Source organism: Carassius carassius, chromosome 7 (genome assembly GCF_963082965.1).
Source record: "Carassius carassius chromosome 7, fCarCar2.1, whole genome shotgun sequence".
NCBI lineage: Eukaryota > Metazoa > Chordata > Actinopteri > Cypriniformes > Cyprinidae > Carassius > Carassius carassius.
The window spans coordinates 14,772,885-14,791,682 of record NC_081761.1 but is presented as its reverse complement, the minus strand read 5'-3'; the positions used below and the strand labels follow the sequence as shown (position 1 = coordinate 14,791,682).

The window sequence follows — 18,798 nt, the reverse complement described above, 5'->3', positions numbered from 1 at the left end:
TCAATATGACACTATAGCCACATGATTCAGCGTAGAACTGTCAATTTCATGAAAACTCTTTCAGTTTAGTTTGTTTCTGACTGTCTCTCAGTGCCTCTGGGTTCACTAGTGAACAAGGCCCAGTGGCCAAATGGATAAGGCATCAGTCTTTGGAGCTGAGGATTGTGTGTTCGAGTCCCACCTTAGGTCAGTTTACAGGAGTTACATTAAGCTGGCAGTGCAAAAAAGAAATTCAAGGTTGATAACTTCACTCTAGACACAAGAATTAGCATAGAACTGGCTTTTTTTAAATCACTTTCAATTTAGCTTGCACCAGAATGTTAATGAATACCTCAGGCTTACTCAGAGAAAATGCCCAGTTGTCTAATAAATAAGGCATCAACCTTCGGAGCTGGGGGTTGTGAATTAAATTACCACCTGAGTTGTCTTTCATAGGTTAGATTTAAGTTGGCTGCGCAACAGGTACCAGGATGATAAGTTCAAAGAGACAGAATAGCTGTGATAAAGGAACATGAGAGTTAGCATAGAACTGCCAACGGAACATGAGAACTGGCAATTTCATGAAAACTCTTTCAGTTTAGTTTGTTTCTGACTGTCTGTCAATGCCTCTGGGTTCACCGGTGAACAAGGCCCAGTGGCCAAATGCATCGGTCTTCGGAGCTGAGGATTGTGGGTTCATCTTTCAAGGGTGGCATTTATGTTGGCGGTGCAAGTAAGAAATTCTAGGACGATAACGTCAATATGACACTATTGCCACAAGAATAAGCATAAAATTGCCAAATTTCTGAAAGCTCACTCAGTTCAGCTTGGATAAGACTGTCTGAAAATGCCTCTGTGTGGACTTGTGGGAAAAGGTCCAGTGGCCAAACGGATAAGGCATCAACATTCAGAGCTGAAGATTGTGGGTTCAAGTCATGAGAATTAGCATAGAACAGGCAATTTTCTGAAAGCTCACTCAATTCAGCTTTGGTTAAGACTGTATATAAATGCGTCTGGGTTCACTAATAGATGAGGCCCAGTGGCCTAATGGATAAGGCATCAGCCTCCGGAGCTGGGAATTGTGGGTTCAAGTCCCACCTGGGTCGTCTTTGGGGGCTTTCATTTAAGTGGGCTATGCAAGAAATTTCAGGATGATAACTTCAATATGACACTATTTCCACAAGAATTAGCATAGAACTGGCAATTTCGCGATATTGCTTTCAGTTTAGTTTGTTTCTGACTGTCTGTAAATGCCTCTGGGTTCAACAGAGAGCAAGGCCCAGTGGCCTAATGGATAAGGCATCAGCCTTCGGAGCTGAGGTTTGTGGGTTCGAGTCCCACCTGGGTCATCTTTCAAGAGTTACATTTAAGCTGGCAGTGCAAGAAAGACATTCAAGGACGATAACTTTACTGTAGACAAAAGAATTAACATTGAACTGGCAATATCGTGATACCACTTTTAGTTTATTTCTGACTGTCTGTCAATGCCTCTGGTTCTCCAGTGATAAAAGGCCCAGTGGCCTAATGGATAAGGCGTCAGCCTTCGTAGCTGAGGATTGTGGAGTCCCACCTGGGTCATCTTTCAAGAGTTACATTTAAGCTGGCAGTGCAAGAAAGACATTCAAGGACGATGACTTTACTGTAGACACAAGAATTAGCATAGAACTGGCAATACCATGATTTCACTTTTAGATTGTTTCTGACTGTCTGTCAATATCTCTGGGTTCACCAGTGAGCAAGGCCCAGTGGCCTAATGGATAAGGCATCAGCCTCCAGAGCTGGGAATTGTGGGTGCAAAGTCCCACCTGGGTCGTCTTTGAGGGCTTTCATTTAAGGGGGCTATGCAAGAAATTTCAGCATGATAACTTCAATATGACACTATAGCCAGCTCTGTGTGGACTTGTGGGAAAAGGTCCAGTGGCCAAAAGGATAAGGCATCGAGCTGAAGATTGTGGGTTCAAGTCATGAGAATTAGCATAGAACTGGCAATTTTCTGAAAGCTCACTCAGATCAGCTTTGCATAAGACTGTCTGTAAATGCCTCTGGGTACACCGGTGAACAAGGCCCAGTGGCCTAATGGATAAGGCATCAGCCTTCGGAGCTGAGGATTGTGGGTTCATCTTTCAAGGGTGTTGTTTATGTTGGCAGTGCATGAATGAAATTTCAGTATGATAACTTCAATATGACACTATAGCCACATGATTCAAAGTAGAACTGTCAATTTCATGAAAACTCTTTCAGTTTAGTTTGTTTCTGACTAAGCCTTCGGAGCTGAGGATTGTGGAGTCCCACCTGGGTCCTCTTTCAAGAGTTACATTTAAGCTGGCAGTGCAAGAAAGAAATTCAAGGTTGATAACTTCACTCTAGACACAAGAATTAGCATAGAACTGGCAATTTCCTGATATTGCTTTTAGTTTGTTTCTGACTGTCTATCAATGCCTCTGGGGTCACCAGTGAACGAGGCCCAGTGGCCTAATGGATAAGGCATCAGCCTTCGGAGCTGAGGATTGTGGGTTCGAGTCCCACCTGGGTCATCTTTCAATAGTTGCATTTAAGCTGGCAGTGCAAGAAAAAAATCCAAGGACGATAACTTTACTATAGACACAAGAATTAGCATAGAACTGGCTTCTTTTTTAAAATAACTTTCAATTTAGCTTGCACCAGAATATTAATGAATAACTCAGGCTTAATCAGAGAAAATGCCCAGTTGTCTAATAAATAAGGCATCAACCTTCGGAGATGGGGGTTGTGAATTAAATTACCACCTGAGTTGTCTTTCATAGGTTAGATTTAAGTTGGCTGCGCAACAGGTACCAGGATGATAAGTTCAAAGAGACAGAATAGCTGTGATAAAGGAACATGAGAGTTAGCATAGAACTGCCAACGGAACATGAGAACTGGCAATTTCATGAAAACTCTTTCAGTTTAGTTTGTTTCTGACTGTCTGTCAATGCCTCTGGGTACACCGGTGAACAAGGCCCAGTGGCCTAATGCATTGGTCTTCGGAGCTGAGGATTGTGGGTTCATCTTTCAAGGGTGGCATTTATGTTGGCGGTGCAAGTAAGAAATTTTAGGACGATAACGTCAATATGACACTATAGCCACAAGAATAAGCATAAAATTGGCAAATTTCTGAAAGCTCACTCAGTTCAACTTGGATAAGACTGTCTGTAAATGCCTCTGTGTGGACTTGTGGGAAAAGGTCCAGTGGCCAAACGGATGGGGCATCAACCTTCAGAGCTGAAGATTGTGGGTTCAAGTCATGAGAATTAGCATAGAACAGGCAATTTTCTGAAAGCTCACTCAGTTCAGCTTTGGATAAGACTGTATGTAAATGCGTCTGGGTTCATTAAAAGATGAGGCCTAGTGGCCTAATGGATAAGGCATCAGCCTCCGGAGCTGGGAATTGTTGGTTCAAGTCCCACCTGGCTCGTCTTTTCAGGGCTTTCATTTAAGTGGGCTATGCAAGAAATTTCAGGATGATAACTTCAATATGACACTATTTCCACAAGAATAAGCATAGAACTGGCAATTTCGCAATATTGCTTTCAGTTTAGTTTGTTTCTGACTGTCTGTAAATGCCTCTAGGTTCACCAGAGAGCAAGGCCCAGTGGCCTAATGGATAAGGCATCAGCCTTCGGAGCTGAGGATTGTGGGTTCGAGTCCCACCTGGGTCATCTTTCAAGAGTTACATTTAAGCTGGCAGTGCAAGAAAGACATTCAAGGACGATAACTTTACTGTAGACACAAGAATTAGCATAGAATTGGCAATACCGTGATACCACTTTTAGTTTATTTCTGACTGTCTGTCAATGCCTCTGGTTCACCAGTGAACAAGGCCCAGTGGCCTAATGGATAAGGCGTCAGCCTTCGGAGCTGAGTATTGTGGAGTCCCACGTGGGTCATCTTTCAAGAGTTACATTTAAGCTGGCAGTGCAAGAAAGACATTCAAGGACGATGACTTTACTGTAGACACAAGAATTAGCATAGAACTGGCAATACCATCATTTCACTTTTACATTGTTTCTGACTGTCTGTCAATATCTCTGGGTTCACCAGTGAGCAAGGCCCAGTGGCCTAATGGATAAGGCATCAGCCTCCGGAGCTGGGAATTGTGGGTGCAAAGTCCCACCTGGGTCGTCTTTGAGGGCTTTAATTTAAGGGGGCTATGCAAGAAATTTCAGCATGATAACTTCAATATGACACTATAGCCAGCTCTGTGTGGACTTGTGGGAAAAGGTCCAGTGGCCAAAAGGATAAGGCATCGAGCTGAAGATTGTGGGTTCAAGTCATGGGGATTAGCATAGAACTGGCAATTTTCTGAAAGCTCACTCAGATCAGCTTTGCATAAGACTGTCTGTAAATGCCTCTGGGTACACTGGTGAACAAGGCCCAGTGGCCTATTGGATAAGGCATCAGCCTTCGGAGGTGAGGATTGTGGATTCATCTTTCAAGGGTGTTGTTTATGTTGGCAGTGCATGAATGAAATTTCAGTATGATAACTTCAATATGACACTATAGCCACATGATTCAGCGTAGAACTGTCAATTTCATGAAAACTCTTTCAGTTTAGTTTGTTTCTGACTGTCTCTCAGTGCCTCTGGATTCACCAGTGAACAAGGCCCAGTGGCCTAATGGATAAGGCATCAGCCTTCGGAGCTGAGGATTGTGGGTTCGAGTCCCACCTGGGTCATCTTTCAATAGTTGCATTTAAGCTGGTAGTGCAAGAAAAAAATCCAAGGACGATAACTTTACTAGAGACACAAGAATTAGCATAGATCTGGCTTTTTTTAAAATAACTTTCAATTTAGCTTGCACCAGAATATTAATGAATACCTCAGGCTTAATCAAAGAAAATGCCCAGTTGTCTAATAAATAAGGCATCAACCTTCGGAGCTGGGGGTTGTGAATTAAATTACCACCTGAGTTGTCTTTCATAGGTTAGATTTAAGTTGGCTGCGCAACAGGTACCAGGATGATAAGTTCAAAGAGACAGAATAGCTGTGATAAAGGAACATGAGAGTTAGCATAGAACTGCCAACGGAACATGAGAACTGGCAATTCCATGAAAACTCTTTCATTTTAGTTTGTTTCTGACTGTCTGTCAATGCCTCTGGGTACACCGGTGAACAAGGCCCAGTAGCCTAATGCATCGGTCTTCGGAGCTGAGGATTGTGGGTTCATTTTTCAAGGGTGGCATTTATGTTGGCGGTGCAAGTAAGAAATTCTAGGACGATAACGTCAATATGACACTATAGCCACAAGAATAAGCATAAAATTGCCAAATTTCTGAAAGCTCACTCAGTTCAGCTTGGATAAGACTGTCTGTTAATGCCTCTGTGTGGACTTGTGGGAAAAGGTCCAGTGGCCAAACGGATGGGGCATCAACCTTCAGAGCTGAAGATTGTGGGTTCAAGTCATGAGAATTAGCATAGAACAGGCAATTTACTGAAAGCTCACTCAGTTCAGCTTTGGATAAGACTATGTAAATGCGTCTGGGTTCACTAACAGATGAGGCCCAGTGGCCTAATGGATAAGGCATCAGCCTCCGGAGCTGGGAATTGTGGGTTCAAGTCCCACCTGGGTCGTCTTTGAGGGCTTTCATTTAAGTGGGCTATGCAAGAAATTTCAGGATGATAACTTCAATATGACACTATTTCCACAAGAATAAGCATAGAACTGGCAATTTCATGATATTGCTTTCAGTTTAGTTTGTTTCTGACTGTCTGTAAATGCCTCTGGGTTCACCAGAGAGCAAGGCCCAGTGGCCTAATGGATAAGGTGTCAGCCTTCGGAGCTGAGGATTGTGGAGTCCCACCTGGGTCCTCTTTCAAGAGTTATATTTAAGCTGGCAGTGCAAGAAAGAAATTCAAGGTTGATAACTTCACTCTAGACACAAGAATTAGCATAGAACTGGCAATTTCCTGATATTGCTTTTAGTTTGTTTCTGACTGTCTGTCAATGCCTCTGGGGTCACCAGTGAACGAGGCCCAGTGGCCTAATGGATAAGGCATCAGCCTTCGGAGTTGAGGATTGTGGGTTCGAGTCCCACCTAGGTAATCTTTCAATAGTTGCATTTAAGCTGGCAGTGCAAGAAAAAAATACAAGGACGGTAACTTTACTATAGACACAAGAATTAGCATAGAACTGGCTTTATTTTAAAAATCACTTTCAATTTAGCTTGCACCAGAATGTTAATGAATACCTCGGGCTTAATCAGAGAAAATGCCCAGTTGTCTAATAAATAAGGCATCAACCTTCGGAGCTGGGGGTTGTGAATTAAATTACCACCTGAGTTGTCTTTCATAGGTTAGATTTAAGTTGGCTGCGCAACAGGTACCAGGATGATAAGTTCAAAGAGACAGAATAGCTGTGATAAAGGAACATGAGAGTTAGCATAGAACTGCCAACGGAACATGAGAACTGGCAATTTCATGAAAACTCTTTCATTTTAGTTTGTTTCTGACTGTCTGTCAATGCCTCTGGGTACACCGGTGAACAAGGCCCAGTGGCCTAATGCATCGGTGTTCGGAGCTGAGGATTGTGGGTTCATCTTTCAAGGGTGGCATTTATGTTGGCGATGCAAGTAAGAAATTCTAGGACGATAACGTCAATATGACACTATAGCCACAAGAATAAGCATAAAATTGCCAAATTTCTGAAAGCTCACTCAGTTCAGCTTGGATAAGACTGTCTGTTAATGCCTCTGTGTGGACTTGTGGGAAAAGGTCCAGTGGCCAAACGGATGGGGCATCAACCTTCAGAGCTGAAGATTGTGGGTTCAAGTCATGAGAATTAGCATAGAACAGGCAATTTTCTGAAAGCTCACTCAGTTCAGCTTTGGATAAGACTCTATGTAAATGCGTCTGGGTTCACTAACAGATGAGGCCCAGTGGCCTAATGGATAAGGCATCAGCCTCCGGAGCTGGGAATTGTGGGTTCAAGTCCCACCTGGGTCGTCTTTGAGGGCTTTCATTTAAGTGGGCTATGCAAGAAATTTCAGGATGATAACTTCAATATGACACTATTTCCACAAGAATAAGCATAGAACTGGCAATTTCATGATATTGCTTTCAGTTTAGTTTGTTTCTGACTGTCTGTAAATGCCTCTGGGTTCACCAGAGAGCAAGGCCCAGTGGCCTAATGGATAAGGTGTCAGCCTTCGGAGCTGAAGATTGTGGAGTCCCACCTGGGTCCTCTTTCAAGAGTATTATTTAAGCTGGCAGTGCAAGAAAGACATTCAAGGACGATAACTTTACTGTAGACACAAGAATTAGCATAGAACTGGCAATACCGTGATACAACTTTTAGTTTATTTCTGACTGTCTGTCAATGCCTCTGGTTCACCAGTGGCCTAATGGATAAGGCGTCAGCCTTTGGAGCTGAGGATTGTGGAGTCCCACCTGGGTCATCTTTCAAGTTACATTTAAGCTGGCAGTGCAAGAAAGACATTCAAGGACGATGACTTTACTGTAGACACAAGAATTAGCATAGAACTGGCAATACCATGATTTCACTTTTAGATTGTTTCTGACTGTCTGTCAATATCTCTGGGTTCACCAGTGAGCAAGGCCCAGTGGCCTAATGGATAAGGCATCAGCCTCCGGAGCTGGGAATTGTGGGTGCAAAGTCCCACCTGGGTCGTCTTTGAGGGTTTTCATTTAAGGGGGCTATGCAAGAAATTTCAGCATGATAACTTCAATATGACACTATAGCCAGCTCTGTGTGGACTTGTGGGAAAAGGTCCAGTGGCCAAAAGGATAAGGTATCGACCTGAAGATTGTGGGTTCAAGTCATGAGAATTAGCATAGAACTGGCAATTTTCTGAAAGCTCACTCAGATCAGCTTTGGATAAGACTGTCTGTAAATGCCTCTGGGTACACTGGTGAACAAGGCCCAGTGGCCTAATGGATAAGGCATCAGCCTTCGGAGCTGAGGATTGTGGATTCATCTTTCAAGGGTGTTGTTTATGTTGGCAGTGCATGAATGACATTTCAGTATGATAACTTCAATATGACACTATAGCCACATGATTCAGCGTAGAACTGTCAATTTCATGAAAACTCTTTCAGTTTAGTTTGTTTCTGACTGTCTCTGAGTGCCTCTGGGTTCACCAGTGAACAAGGCCCAGTGGCCAAATGGATAAGGCATCAGCCTTTGGAGCTGAGGATTGTGGGTTCGAGGCCCACCTGGGTCAGTTTACAGGAGTTACATTAAGCTGGCAGTGCAAAAAAGAAATTCAAGGTTGATAACTTCACTCTAGACACAAGAATTAGCATAGAACTGGCTTTTTTAAAATCACTTTCAGTTTAGCTTGCACCAGAATGTTAATGAATACCTCAGGCTTAATCACAGAAAATGCCCAGTTGTCTAATAAATAAGGCATCAACCTTCGGAGCTGGGGGTTGTGAATTAAATTACCACCTGAGTTGTCTTTCATAGGTTAGATTTAAGTTGGCTGCGCAACAGGTACCAGGATGATAAGTTCAAAGAGACAGAATAGCTGTGATAAAGGAACATGAGAGTTAGCATAGAACTGCCAACGGAACATGAGAACTGGCAATTTCATGAAAACTCTTTCATTTTAGTTTGTTTCTGACTGTCTGTCAATGCCTCTGGGTACACCGGTGAACAAGGCCCAGTGGCCTAATGCATCGGTGTTCGGAGCTGAGGATTGTGGTTTCATCTTTCAAGGGTGGCATTAATGTTGGCGATGCAAGTAAGAAATTCTAGGACGATAACGTCAATATGACACTATAGCCACAAGAATAAGCATAAAATTGCCAAATTTCTGAAAGCTCACTCAGTTCAGCTTGGATAAGACTGTCTGTTAATGCCTCTGTGTGGACTTGTGGGAAAAGGTCCAGTGGCCAAACGGATGGGGCATCAACCTTCAGAGCTGAAGATTGTGGGTTCAAGTCATGAGAATTAGCATAGAACAGGCAATTTTCTGAAAGCTCACTCAGTTCAGCTTTGGATAAGACTCTATGTAAATGCGTCTGGGTTCACTAACAGATGAGGCCCAGTGGCCTAATGGATAAGGCATCAGCCTCCGGAGCTGGGAATTGTGGGTTCAAGTCCCACCTGGGTCGTCTTTGAGGGCTTTCATTTAAGTGGGCTATGCAAGAAATTTCAGGATGATAACTTCAATATGACACTATTTCCACAAGAATAAGCATAGAACTGGCAATTTCATGATATTGCTTTCAGTTTAGTTTGTTTCTGACTGTCTGTAAATGCCTCTGGGTTCACCAGAGAGCAAGGCCCAGTGGCCTAATGGATAAGGTGTCAGCCTTCGGAGCTGAAGATTGTGGAGTCCCACCTGGGTCCTCTTTCAAGAGTATTATTTAAGCTGGCAGTGCAAGAAAGACATTCAAGGACGATAACTTTACTGTAGACACAAGAATTAGCATAGAACTGGCAATACCGTGATACAACTTTTAGTTTATTTCTGACTGTCTGTCAATGCCTCTGGTTCACCAGTGGCCTAATGGATAAGGCATCAGCCTCCGGAGCTGGGAATTGTGGGTGCAAAGTCCCACCTGGGTCGTCTTTGAGGGCTTTCATTTAAGGGGGCTATGCAAGAAATTTCAGCATGATAACTTCAATATGACACTATAGCCAGCTCTGTGTGGACTTGTGGGAAAAGGTCCAGTGGCCAAAAGGATAAGGCATCGAGCTGAAGATTGTGGGTTCAAGTCATGCGAATTAGCATAGAACTGGCAATTTTCTGAAAGCTCACTCAGATCAGCTTTGGATAAGACTGTCTGTAAATGCCTCTGGGTACACCGGTGAACAAGGCCCAGTGGCCTAATAGATAAGGCATCAGCCTTCGGAGCTGAGGATTGTGGGTTCATCTTTCAAGGGTGTTGTTTATTTTGGCAGTGCATGAATGAAATTTCAGTATGATAACTTCAATATGACACTATAGCCACATGATTCAGCGTAGAACTGTCAATTTCATGAAAACTCTTTCAGTTTAGTTTGTTTCTGACTGTCTCTCAGTGCCTCTGGGTTCACCAGTAAACAAGGCCCAGTGGCCTAATGGATAAGGCATCAGCCTTCGGAGCTGAGGATTGTGGGTTCGAGTCCCACCTGGGTCAGTTTTCAGGAGTTACATTAGGCTGGCAGTGCAAGAAAGAAATTCAACGTTGATAACTTCTCTCTAGACACAAGAATTAGCATAGAACTGGCAATTTCCTGATTATGCTTTTAGTTTGTTTCTGACTGTCTGTCAATGCCTCTGGGGTCACCAGTGAACGAGGCCCAGTGGCCTAATGGATAAGGCATCAGCCTTCGGAGCTGAGGATTGTGGGTTCGTGTCCCACCTGGGTCATCTTTCAATAGTTGCATTTAAGCTGGCAGTGCAAAGAAAAAATCCAAGGACGATAACTTTTCTAAAGACACAAGAATTAGCATAGAACTGGCTTTTTTATTTAAATAACTTTCAATTTAGCTTGCACCAGAATATTAATGAATACCTCAGGCTAAATCAGAGAAAATGCCCAGTTGTCTAATAAATAAGGCATCAACCTTCGGAGCTGGGGGTTGTGAATTAAATTACCACCTGAGTTGTCTTTCATAGGTTAGATTTACAGTTTTTTACAATCACTTTGTTACTATTTTCAGAACCTTGATGTCATTTTTCACAACTCTAGACACAAAACTCACAACCAATGATCAAAATGCACATTTTTCACAACTCTAACCCTTTTCTCAATTGCTTGGATACAATACACATAAAACTTAGATCATTTGTTCATTCAACAAAAATCACCTGTTCAATATGACACAACTTAACATCAAAGTGCTACTATTTCAAAAGGCAATTCACACATTACATTTCAAATGAGTGTCTATTCATTTCCTTACAATGATCTAACTATCAATTGATACAACTGCTCAAAATGATAAGTAACTGTTGCATTACTCTTAGTATGGAAACAGACAAACAATCTTCCATGTTTACTGTAAATCATGAACGTTTCAAGATAACAAGATTCATTGTCATCAATTAGCGCGTGAACCAATTAGACTACAATATCCATGGATGTAGCCTAATATTTTATCATAATGCTTCATCAGACACTGTGTCTATGGCCCCAAATACTGTACCACCTTTTCAGACTATTTACAGTATTGACAGTACTGCACTGTACAGATGCAGGCCCTTGTAATTGCTTGTCCAATTCTGCCAGCTCATTACTGATGATTGAGTGCACATTGTGAAAGAATTGATTGGGATCCAATTGCAAGAGCATAGTGATACGTAACATGGAGCCAGCAGGTGATCCAGGTCACAATGGAGGTCAAGCAGTGGTGGGAGGAAGACGAGGAAGACATGTTGGTCAAAGGAATGGTAGAGGACAGGCACCCCTTCTGAGAGGTGGTCGTGGGCCTCGTTTGAGAGGTGTGGGGGAACGTGGCAGAGGACAAGGTCACGGACCAAGACAACGGCAGCAACAGCATAGAGTGTCCAATGAAATTCGGGCAATAGTTGTAGACCATGTCATAAATCATGGCATGACAATGACTGAGGCGGCTACAATGATACAACCAAACCTCAGAAGGTCAACCGTGGCCTCAATAATCAGAACTTTCCACAATGAGAACCGGTAAGTTATCAGCATGCACTAAACATTATGCTACTCTCAATTGTCAAATGACTGCATACCAATGTGTATCACAGAATAGGTGATGTTTCAAAAATTCTACATTGTACACTAATCTCTAAATCTCTTTCTGAAATGTATTTTTAGAGGGTGACGGAGCTGGATGCTGATGATGACCATCACAAATTCATATATTTGGATGAGGCAGGTTTTAATCTGGCCAAGACAAGGAGGAGAGGTCAGAAGTTCATTGGCCAGCGGGAAACCATCCAAGTACCTGGACAACGTGCGGCTAACATTACCATGTGTGCGGCTATATCAGAAGATGGTGTGGTGGGTTTCAATTTCATAGCTAATTATTTTTGCTTTGATTCAAATAAACCTATGTTGTAATTGTACAGTACTGTAGTGTTTTGCATCAATATATTACAAACTTTGTTCAATGATTCCACTGTGTCTGTAGTATTCTCTCTACTACTGCAGTACTTTTACAGAGATGTATTTACTGTACATGTAGTACCATAATGAAACCTGTATCACCTATTTTGTTCTACAATATTTAATTATTGTACGAACAATGACACAGTGAAACTATCGGTTGCTTGTGTGTGGGTGATCTATAGTTATGTTTCAATGGTAATTCACAGTAAAGTTGTGTTTTGAACCAATGATTGTGCAAGTGCAAGATTTCTTTAAAGATGTGAATGCGTAAGGCAATGTTTTGAACATTAGACAGCCTGTGTTACAAGTGATAACCGTTTTGAGTTTTGTGTCTAGAGTTGTGAAAAATGACATCAAGGTTCTGAAAATAGAAGCAAAGTGATTGTAAAAAACTGTAAGTTGGCTGCGCAACAGGTACCAGGATGATAAGTTCAAAGAGACAGAATAGCTGTGATAAAGGAACATGAGAGTTAGCATAGAACTGCCAACGGAACATGAGAACTGGCAATTTCATGAAAACTCTTTCAGTTTAGTTTGTTTCTGACTGTCTGTCAATGCCTCTGGGTACACCGGTGAACAAGGCCCAGTGGCCTAATGCATTGGTCTTCGGAGCTGAGGATTGTGGGTTCATCTTTCAAGGGTGGCATTTATGTTGGCGGTGCAAGTAAGAAATTTTAGGACGATAACGTCAATATGACACTATAGCCACAAGAATAAGCATAAAATTGGCAAATTTCTGAAAGCTCACTCAGTTCAACTTGGATAAGACTGTCTGTAAATGCCTCTGTGTGGACTTGTGGGAAAAGGTCCAGTGGCCAAACGGATGGGGCATCAACCTTCAGAGCTGAAGATTGTGGGTTCAAGTCATGAGAATTAGCATAGAACAGGCAATTTTCTGAAAGCTCACTCAGTTCAGCTTTGAATAAGACTGTATGTAAATGCGTCTGGGTTCATTAAAAGATGAGGCCTAGTGGCCTAATGGATAAGGCATCAGCCTCCGGAGCTGGGAATTGTTGGTTCAAGTCCCACCTGGCTCGTCTTTTCAGGGCTTTCATTTAAGTGGGCTATGCAAGAAATTTCAGGATGATAACTTCAATATGACACTATTTCCACAAGAATAAGCATAGAACTGGCAATTTCGCAATATTGCTTTCAGTTTAGTTTGTTTCTGACTGTCTGTAAATGCCTCTAGGTTCACCAGAGAGCAAGGCCCAGTGGCCTAATGGATAAGGCATCAGCCTTCGGAGCTGAGGATTGTGGGTTCGAGTCCCACCTGGGTCATCTTTCAAGAGTTACATTTAAGCTGGCAGTGCAAGAAAGACATTCAAGGACGATAACTTTACTGTAGACACAAGAATTAGCATAGAATTGGCAATACCGTGATACCACTTTTAGTTTATTTCTGACTGTCTGTCAATGCCTCTGGTTCACCAGTGAACAAGGCCCAGTGGCCTAATGGATAAGGCGTCAGCCTTCGGAGCTGAGTATTGTGGAGTCCCACGTGGGTCATCTTTCAAGAGTTACATTTAAGCTGGCAGTGCAAGAAAGACATTCAAGGACGATGACTTTACTGTAGACACAAGAATTAGCATAGAACTGGCAATACCATCATTTCACTTTTACATTGTTTCTGACTGTCTGTCAATATCTCTGGGTTCACCAGTGAGCAAGGCCCAGTGGCCTAATGGATAAGGCATCAGCCTCCGGAGCTGGGAATTGTGGGTGCAAAGTCCCACCTGGGTCGTCTTTGAGGGCTTTAATTTAAGGGGGCTATGCAAGAAATTTCAGCATGATAACTTCAATATGACACTATAGCCAGCTCTGTGTGGACTTGTGGGAAAAGGTCCAGTGGCCAAAAGGATAAGGCATCGAGCTGAAGATTGTGGGTTCAAGTCATGGGGATTAGCATAGAACTGGCAATTTTCTGAAAGCTCACTCAGATCAGCTTTGCATAAGACTGTCTGTAAATGCCTCTGGGTACACTGGTGAACAAGGCCCAGTGGCCTATTGGATAAGGCATCAGCCTTCGGAGGTGAGGATTGTGGATTCATCTTTCAAGGGTGTTGTTTATGTTGGCAGTGCATGAATGAAATTTCAGTATGATAACTTCAATATGACACTATAGCCACATGATTCAGCGTAGAACTGTCAATTTCATGAAAACTCTTTCAGTTTAGTTTGTTTCTGACTGTCTCTCAGTGCCTCTGGATTCACCAGTGAACAAGGCCCAGTGGCCTAATGGATAAGGCATCAGCCTTCGGAGCTGAGGATTGTGGGTTCGAGTCCCACCTGGGTCATCTTTCAATAGTTGCATTTAAGCTGGTAGTGCAAGAAAAAAATCCAAGGACGATAACTTTACTATAGACACAAGAATTAGCATAGATCTGGCTTTTTTTAAAATAACTTTCAATTTAGCTTGCACCAGAATATTAATGAATACCTCAGGCTTAATCAAAGAAAATGCCCAGTTGTCTAATAAATAAGGCATCAACCTTCGGAGCTGGGGGTTGTGAATTAAATTACCACCTGAGTTGTCTTTCATAGGTTAGATTTAAGTTGGCTGCGCAGCAGGTACCAGGATGATAAGTTCAAAGAGACAGAATAGGTGTGATAAAGGAACATGAGAGTTAGCATAGAACTGCCAACGGAACATGAGAACTGGCAATTCCATGAAAACTCTTTCATTTTAGTTTGTTTCTGACTGTCTGTCAATGCCTCTGGGTACACCGGTGAACAAGGCCCAGTAGCCTAATGCATCGGTCTTCGGAGCTGAGGATTGTGGGTTCATTTTTCAAGGGTGGCATTTATGTTGGCGGTGCAAGTAAGAAATTCTAGGACGATAACGTCAATATGACACTATAGCCACAAGAATAAGCATAAAATTGCCAAATTTCTGAAAGCTCACTCAGTTCAGCTTGGATAAGACTGTCTGTAAATGCCTCTGTGTAGACTTGTGGGAAAAGGTCCAGTGGCCAAACGGATGGGGCATCAACCTTCAGAGCTGAAGATTGTGGGTTCAAGTCATAAGAATTAGCATAGAACAGGCAATTTTCTGAAAGCTCACTCAGTTCAGCTTTGGATAAGACTGTATGTAAATGCGTCTGGGTTCACTAACAGATGAGGCCCAGTGGCCTAATGGATAAGGCATCAGCCTCCGGAGCTGGGAATTGTGGGTTCAAGTCCCACCTGGGTCGTCTTTGAGGGCTTTCATTAAAGTGGGCTATGCAAGACATTTCAGGATGATAACTTCAATATGACACTATTTCCACAAGAATAAGCATAGAACTGGCAATTTCATGATATTGCTTTCAGTTTAGTTTGTTTCTGACTGTCTGTAAATGCCTCTGGGTTCACCAGAGAGCAAGGCCCAGTGGCCTAAAGGATAAGGCATCAGCCTTCGGAGCTGAGGATTGTGGGTTCGAGTCCCACCTGGGTCATCTTTCAAGAGTTACATTTAAGCTGGCAGTGCAAGAAAGAAATTCAAGGTTGATAACTTCACTCTAGACACAAGAATTAGCATAGAACTGGCAATTTCCTGATATTGCTTTTAGTTTGTTTCTGACTGTCTGTCAATGCCTCCGGGGTCACCAGTGAACGAGGCCCAGTGGCCTAATGGATAAGGCATCAGCCTTTGGAGCTGAGGACTGTGGGTTCAAGTCCCACCTGGGTCATCTTTCAATAGTTGCATTTAAGCTGGCAGTGCAAGAAAAAAATCCAAGGACGATAACTTTACTATAGACACAAGAATTAGCATAGAACTGGCTTCTTTTTTAAAATAACTTTCAATTTAGCTTGCACCAGAATATTAATGAATACCTCAGGCTTAATCAGAGAAAATGCCCAGTTGTCTAATAAATAAGGCATCAACCTTCGGAGATGGGGGTTGTGAATTAAATTACCACCTGAGTTGTCTTTCATAGGTTAGATTTAAGTTGGCTGCGCAACAGGTACCAGGATGATAAGTTCAAAGAGACAGAATAGCTGTGATAAAGGAACATGAGAGTTAGCATAGAACTGCCAACGGAACATGAGAACTGGCAATTTCATGAAAACTCTTTCAGTTTAGTTTGTTTCTGACTGTCTGTCAATGCCTCTGGGTACACCGGTGAACAAGGCCCAGTGGCCTAATGCATTGGTCTTCGGAGCTGAGGATTGTGGGTTCATCTTTCAAGGGTGGCATTTATGTTGGCGGTGCAAGTAAGAAATTTTAGGACGATAACGTCAATATGACACTATAGCCACAAGAATAAGCATAAAATTGGCAAATTTCTGAAAGCTCACTCAGTTCAACTTGGATAAGACTGTCTGTAAATGCCTCTGTGTGGACTTGTGGGAAAAGGTCCAGTGGCCAAACGGATGGGGCATCAACCTTCAGAGCTGAAGATTGTGGGTTCAAGTCATGAGAATTAGCATAGAACAGGCAATTTTCTGAAAGCTCACTCAGTTCAGCTTTGGATAAGACTGTATGTAAATGCGTCTGGGTTCATTAAAAGATGAGGCCTAGTGGCCTAATGGATAAGGCATCAGCCTCCGGAGCTGGGAATTGTTGGTTCAAGTCCCACCTGGCTCGTCTTTTCAGGGCTTTCATTTAAGTGGGCTATGCAAGAAATTTCAGGATGATAACTTCAATATGACACTATTTCCACAAGAATAAGCATAGAACTGGCAATTTCGCAATATTGCTTTCAGTTTAGTTTGTTTCTGACTGTCTGTAAATGCCTCTAGGTTCACCAGAGAGCAAGGCCCAGTGGCCTAATGGATAAGGCATCAGCCTTCGGAGCTGAGGATTGTGGGTTCGAGTCCCACCTGGGTCATCTTTCAAGAGTTACGTTTAAGCTGGCAGTGCAAGAAAGACATTCAAGGACGATAACTTTACTGTAGACACAAGAATTAGCATAGAATTGGCAATACCGTGATACCACTTTTAGTTTATTTCTGACTGTCTGTCAATGCCTCTGGTTCACCAGTGAACAAGGCCCAGTGGCCTAATGGATAAGGCGTCAGCCTTCGGAGCTGAGTATTGTGGAGTCCCACGTGGGTCATCTTTCAAGAGTTACATTTAAGCTGGCAGTGCAAGAAAGACATTCAAGGACGATGACTTTACTGTAGACACAAGAATTAGCATAGAACTGGCAATACCATCATTTCACTTTTACATTGTTTCTGACTGTCTGTCAATATCTCTGGGTTCACCAGTGAGCAAGGCCCAGTGGCCTAATGGATAAGGCATCAGCCTCCGGAGCTGGGAATTGTGGGTGCAAAGTCCCACCTGGGTCGTCTTTGAGGGCTTTAATTTAAGGGGGCTATGCAAGAAATTTCAGCATGATAACTTCAATATGACACTATAGCCAGCTCTGTGTGGACTTGTGGGAAAAGGTCCAGTGGCCAAAAGGATAAGGCATCGAGCTGAAGATTGTGGGTTCAAGTCATGGGGATTAGCATAGAACTGGCAATTTTCTGAAAGCTCACTCAGATCAGCTTTGCATAAGACTGTCTGTAAATGCCTCTGGGTACACTGGTGAACAAGGCCCAGTGGCCTATTGGATAAGGCATCAGCCTTCGGAGGTGAGGATTGTGGATTCATCTTTCAAGGGTGTTGTTTATGTTGGCAGTGCATGAATGAAATTTCAGTATGATAACTTCAATATGACACTATAGCCACATGATTCAGCGTAGAACTGTCAATTTCATGAAAACTCTTTCAGTTTAGTTTGTTTCTGACTGTCTCTCAGTGCCTCTGGATTCAGCAGTGAACAAGGCCCAGTGGCCTAATGGATAAGGCATCAGCCTTCGGAGCTGAGGATTGTGGGTTCGAGTCCCACCTGGGTCATCTTTCAATAGTTGCATTTAAGCTGGTAGTGCAAGAAAAAAATCCAAGGAAGATAACTTTACTATAGACACAAGAATCAGCATAGATCTGGCTTTTTTTAAAATAACTTTCAATTTAGCTTGCACCAGAATATTAATGAATACCTCAGGCTTAATCAAAGAAAATGCCCAGTTGTCTAATAAATAAGGCATCAACCTTCGGAGCTGGGGGTTGTGAATTAAATTACCACCTGAGTTGTCTTTCATAGGTTAGATTTAAGTTGGCTGCGCAGCAGGTACCAGGATGATAAGTTCAAAGAGACAGAATAGCTGTGATAAAGGAACATGAGAGTTAGCATAGAACTGCCAACGGAACATGAGAACTGGCAATTCCATGAAAACTCTTTCATTTTAGTTTGTTTCTGACTGTCTGTCAATGCCTCTGGGTACACCGGTGAACAAGGCCCAGTAGCCTAATGCATCGGTCTTCGGAGCTGAGGATTGTGGGTTCATTTTTCAAGGGTGGCATTTATGTTGGCGGTGCAAGTAAGAAATTCTAGGACGATAACGTCAATATGACACTATAGCCACAAGAATAAGCATAAAATTGCCAAATTTCTGAAAGCTCACTCAGTTCAGCTTGGATAAGACTGTCTGTTAATGCCTCTGTGTGGACTTGTGGGAAAAGGTCCAGTGGCCAAACGGATGGGGCATCAACCTTCAGAGCTGAAGATTGTGGGTTCAAGTCATGAGAATTAGCATAGAACAGGCAATTTTCTGAAAGCTCACTCAGTTCAGCTTTGGATAAGACTATGTAAATGCGTCTGGGTTCACTAACAGATGAGGCCCAGTGGCCTAATGGATAAGGCATCAGCCTCCGGAGCTGGGAATTGTGGGTTCAAGTCCCACCTGGGTCGTCTTTGAGGGCTTTCATTTAAGTGGGCTATGCAAGAAATTT

General features: G+C 42.7%; 19 non-coding genes across 19 annotated transcripts; all 19 read left to right on the top strand.

Moving 5' to 3' along the window:
* Window positions 1–1,012: 1,012 nt before the first annotated feature.
* On the top strand, window positions 1,013–1,085 carry trnar-ccg (transfer RNA arginine (anticodon CCG)). The gene has a single exon. It is a non-coding gene; the product is annotated as a tRNA-Arg (tRNA).
* Window positions 1,086–1,255: 170 nt separating this feature from the next.
* Window positions 1,256–1,328, top strand: trnar-ucg (transfer RNA arginine (anticodon UCG)). Its single transcript has one exon. It is a non-coding gene; the product is annotated as a tRNA-Arg (tRNA).
* A 1,112-nt stretch (window positions 1,329–2,440) lies between these two features.
* Window positions 2,441–2,513, top strand: trnar-ucg (transfer RNA arginine (anticodon UCG)). Its single transcript has one exon. It is a non-coding gene; the product is annotated as a tRNA-Arg (tRNA).
* Window positions 2,514–3,583: 1,070 nt separating this feature from the next.
* Window positions 3,584–3,656, top strand: trnar-ucg (transfer RNA arginine (anticodon UCG)). The gene has a single exon. It is a non-coding gene; the product is annotated as a tRNA-Arg (tRNA).
* A 943-nt stretch (window positions 3,657–4,599) lies between these two features.
* trnar-ucg (transfer RNA arginine (anticodon UCG)) lies at window positions 4,600–4,672 on the top strand. Its single transcript has one exon. It is a non-coding gene; the product is annotated as a tRNA-Arg (tRNA).
* Window positions 4,673–5,494: 822 nt separating this feature from the next.
* Window positions 5,495–5,567, top strand: trnar-ccg (transfer RNA arginine (anticodon CCG)). Its single transcript has one exon. It is a non-coding gene; the product is annotated as a tRNA-Arg (tRNA).
* A 1,298-nt stretch (window positions 5,568–6,865) lies between these two features.
* On the top strand, window positions 6,866–6,938 carry trnar-ccg (transfer RNA arginine (anticodon CCG)). Its single transcript has one exon. It is a non-coding gene; the product is annotated as a tRNA-Arg (tRNA).
* Window positions 6,939–8,103: 1,165 nt separating this feature from the next.
* On the top strand, window positions 8,104–8,176 carry trnaq-uug (transfer RNA glutamine (anticodon UUG)). Its single transcript has one exon. It is a non-coding gene; the product is annotated as a tRNA-Gln (tRNA).
* Window positions 8,177–8,998: 822 nt separating this feature from the next.
* Window positions 8,999–9,071, top strand: trnar-ccg (transfer RNA arginine (anticodon CCG)). Its single transcript has one exon. It is a non-coding gene; the product is annotated as a tRNA-Arg (tRNA).
* Window positions 9,072–10,009: 938 nt separating this feature from the next.
* Window positions 10,010–10,082, top strand: trnar-ucg (transfer RNA arginine (anticodon UCG)). Its single transcript has one exon. It is a non-coding gene; the product is annotated as a tRNA-Arg (tRNA).
* Window positions 10,083–10,242: 160 nt separating this feature from the next.
* On the top strand, window positions 10,243–10,315 carry trnar-ucg (transfer RNA arginine (anticodon UCG)). The gene has a single exon. It is a non-coding gene; the product is annotated as a tRNA-Arg (tRNA).
* A 2,925-nt stretch (window positions 10,316–13,240) lies between these two features.
* On the top strand, window positions 13,241–13,313 carry trnar-ucg (transfer RNA arginine (anticodon UCG)). The gene has a single exon. It is a non-coding gene; the product is annotated as a tRNA-Arg (tRNA).
* Window positions 13,314–14,256: 943 nt separating this feature from the next.
* trnar-ucg (transfer RNA arginine (anticodon UCG)) lies at window positions 14,257–14,329 on the top strand. The gene has a single exon. It is a non-coding gene; the product is annotated as a tRNA-Arg (tRNA).
* Window positions 14,330–15,153: 824 nt separating this feature from the next.
* Window positions 15,154–15,226, top strand: trnar-ccg (transfer RNA arginine (anticodon CCG)). Its single transcript has one exon. It is a non-coding gene; the product is annotated as a tRNA-Arg (tRNA).
* Window positions 15,227–15,396: 170 nt separating this feature from the next.
* trnar-ucg (transfer RNA arginine (anticodon UCG)) lies at window positions 15,397–15,469 on the top strand. The gene has a single exon. It is a non-coding gene; the product is annotated as a tRNA-Arg (tRNA).
* A 161-nt stretch (window positions 15,470–15,630) lies between these two features.
* On the top strand, window positions 15,631–15,703 carry trnaq-uug (transfer RNA glutamine (anticodon UUG)). The gene has a single exon. It is a non-coding gene; the product is annotated as a tRNA-Gln (tRNA).
* A 1,070-nt stretch (window positions 15,704–16,773) lies between these two features.
* Window positions 16,774–16,846, top strand: trnar-ucg (transfer RNA arginine (anticodon UCG)). The gene has a single exon. It is a non-coding gene; the product is annotated as a tRNA-Arg (tRNA).
* Window positions 16,847–17,789: 943 nt separating this feature from the next.
* trnar-ucg (transfer RNA arginine (anticodon UCG)) lies at window positions 17,790–17,862 on the top strand. The gene has a single exon. It is a non-coding gene; the product is annotated as a tRNA-Arg (tRNA).
* An 822-nt stretch (window positions 17,863–18,684) lies between these two features.
* Window positions 18,685–18,757, top strand: trnar-ccg (transfer RNA arginine (anticodon CCG)). Its single transcript has one exon. It is a non-coding gene; the product is annotated as a tRNA-Arg (tRNA).
* The last annotated feature ends 41 nt before the right edge of the window (window positions 18,758–18,798 follow it).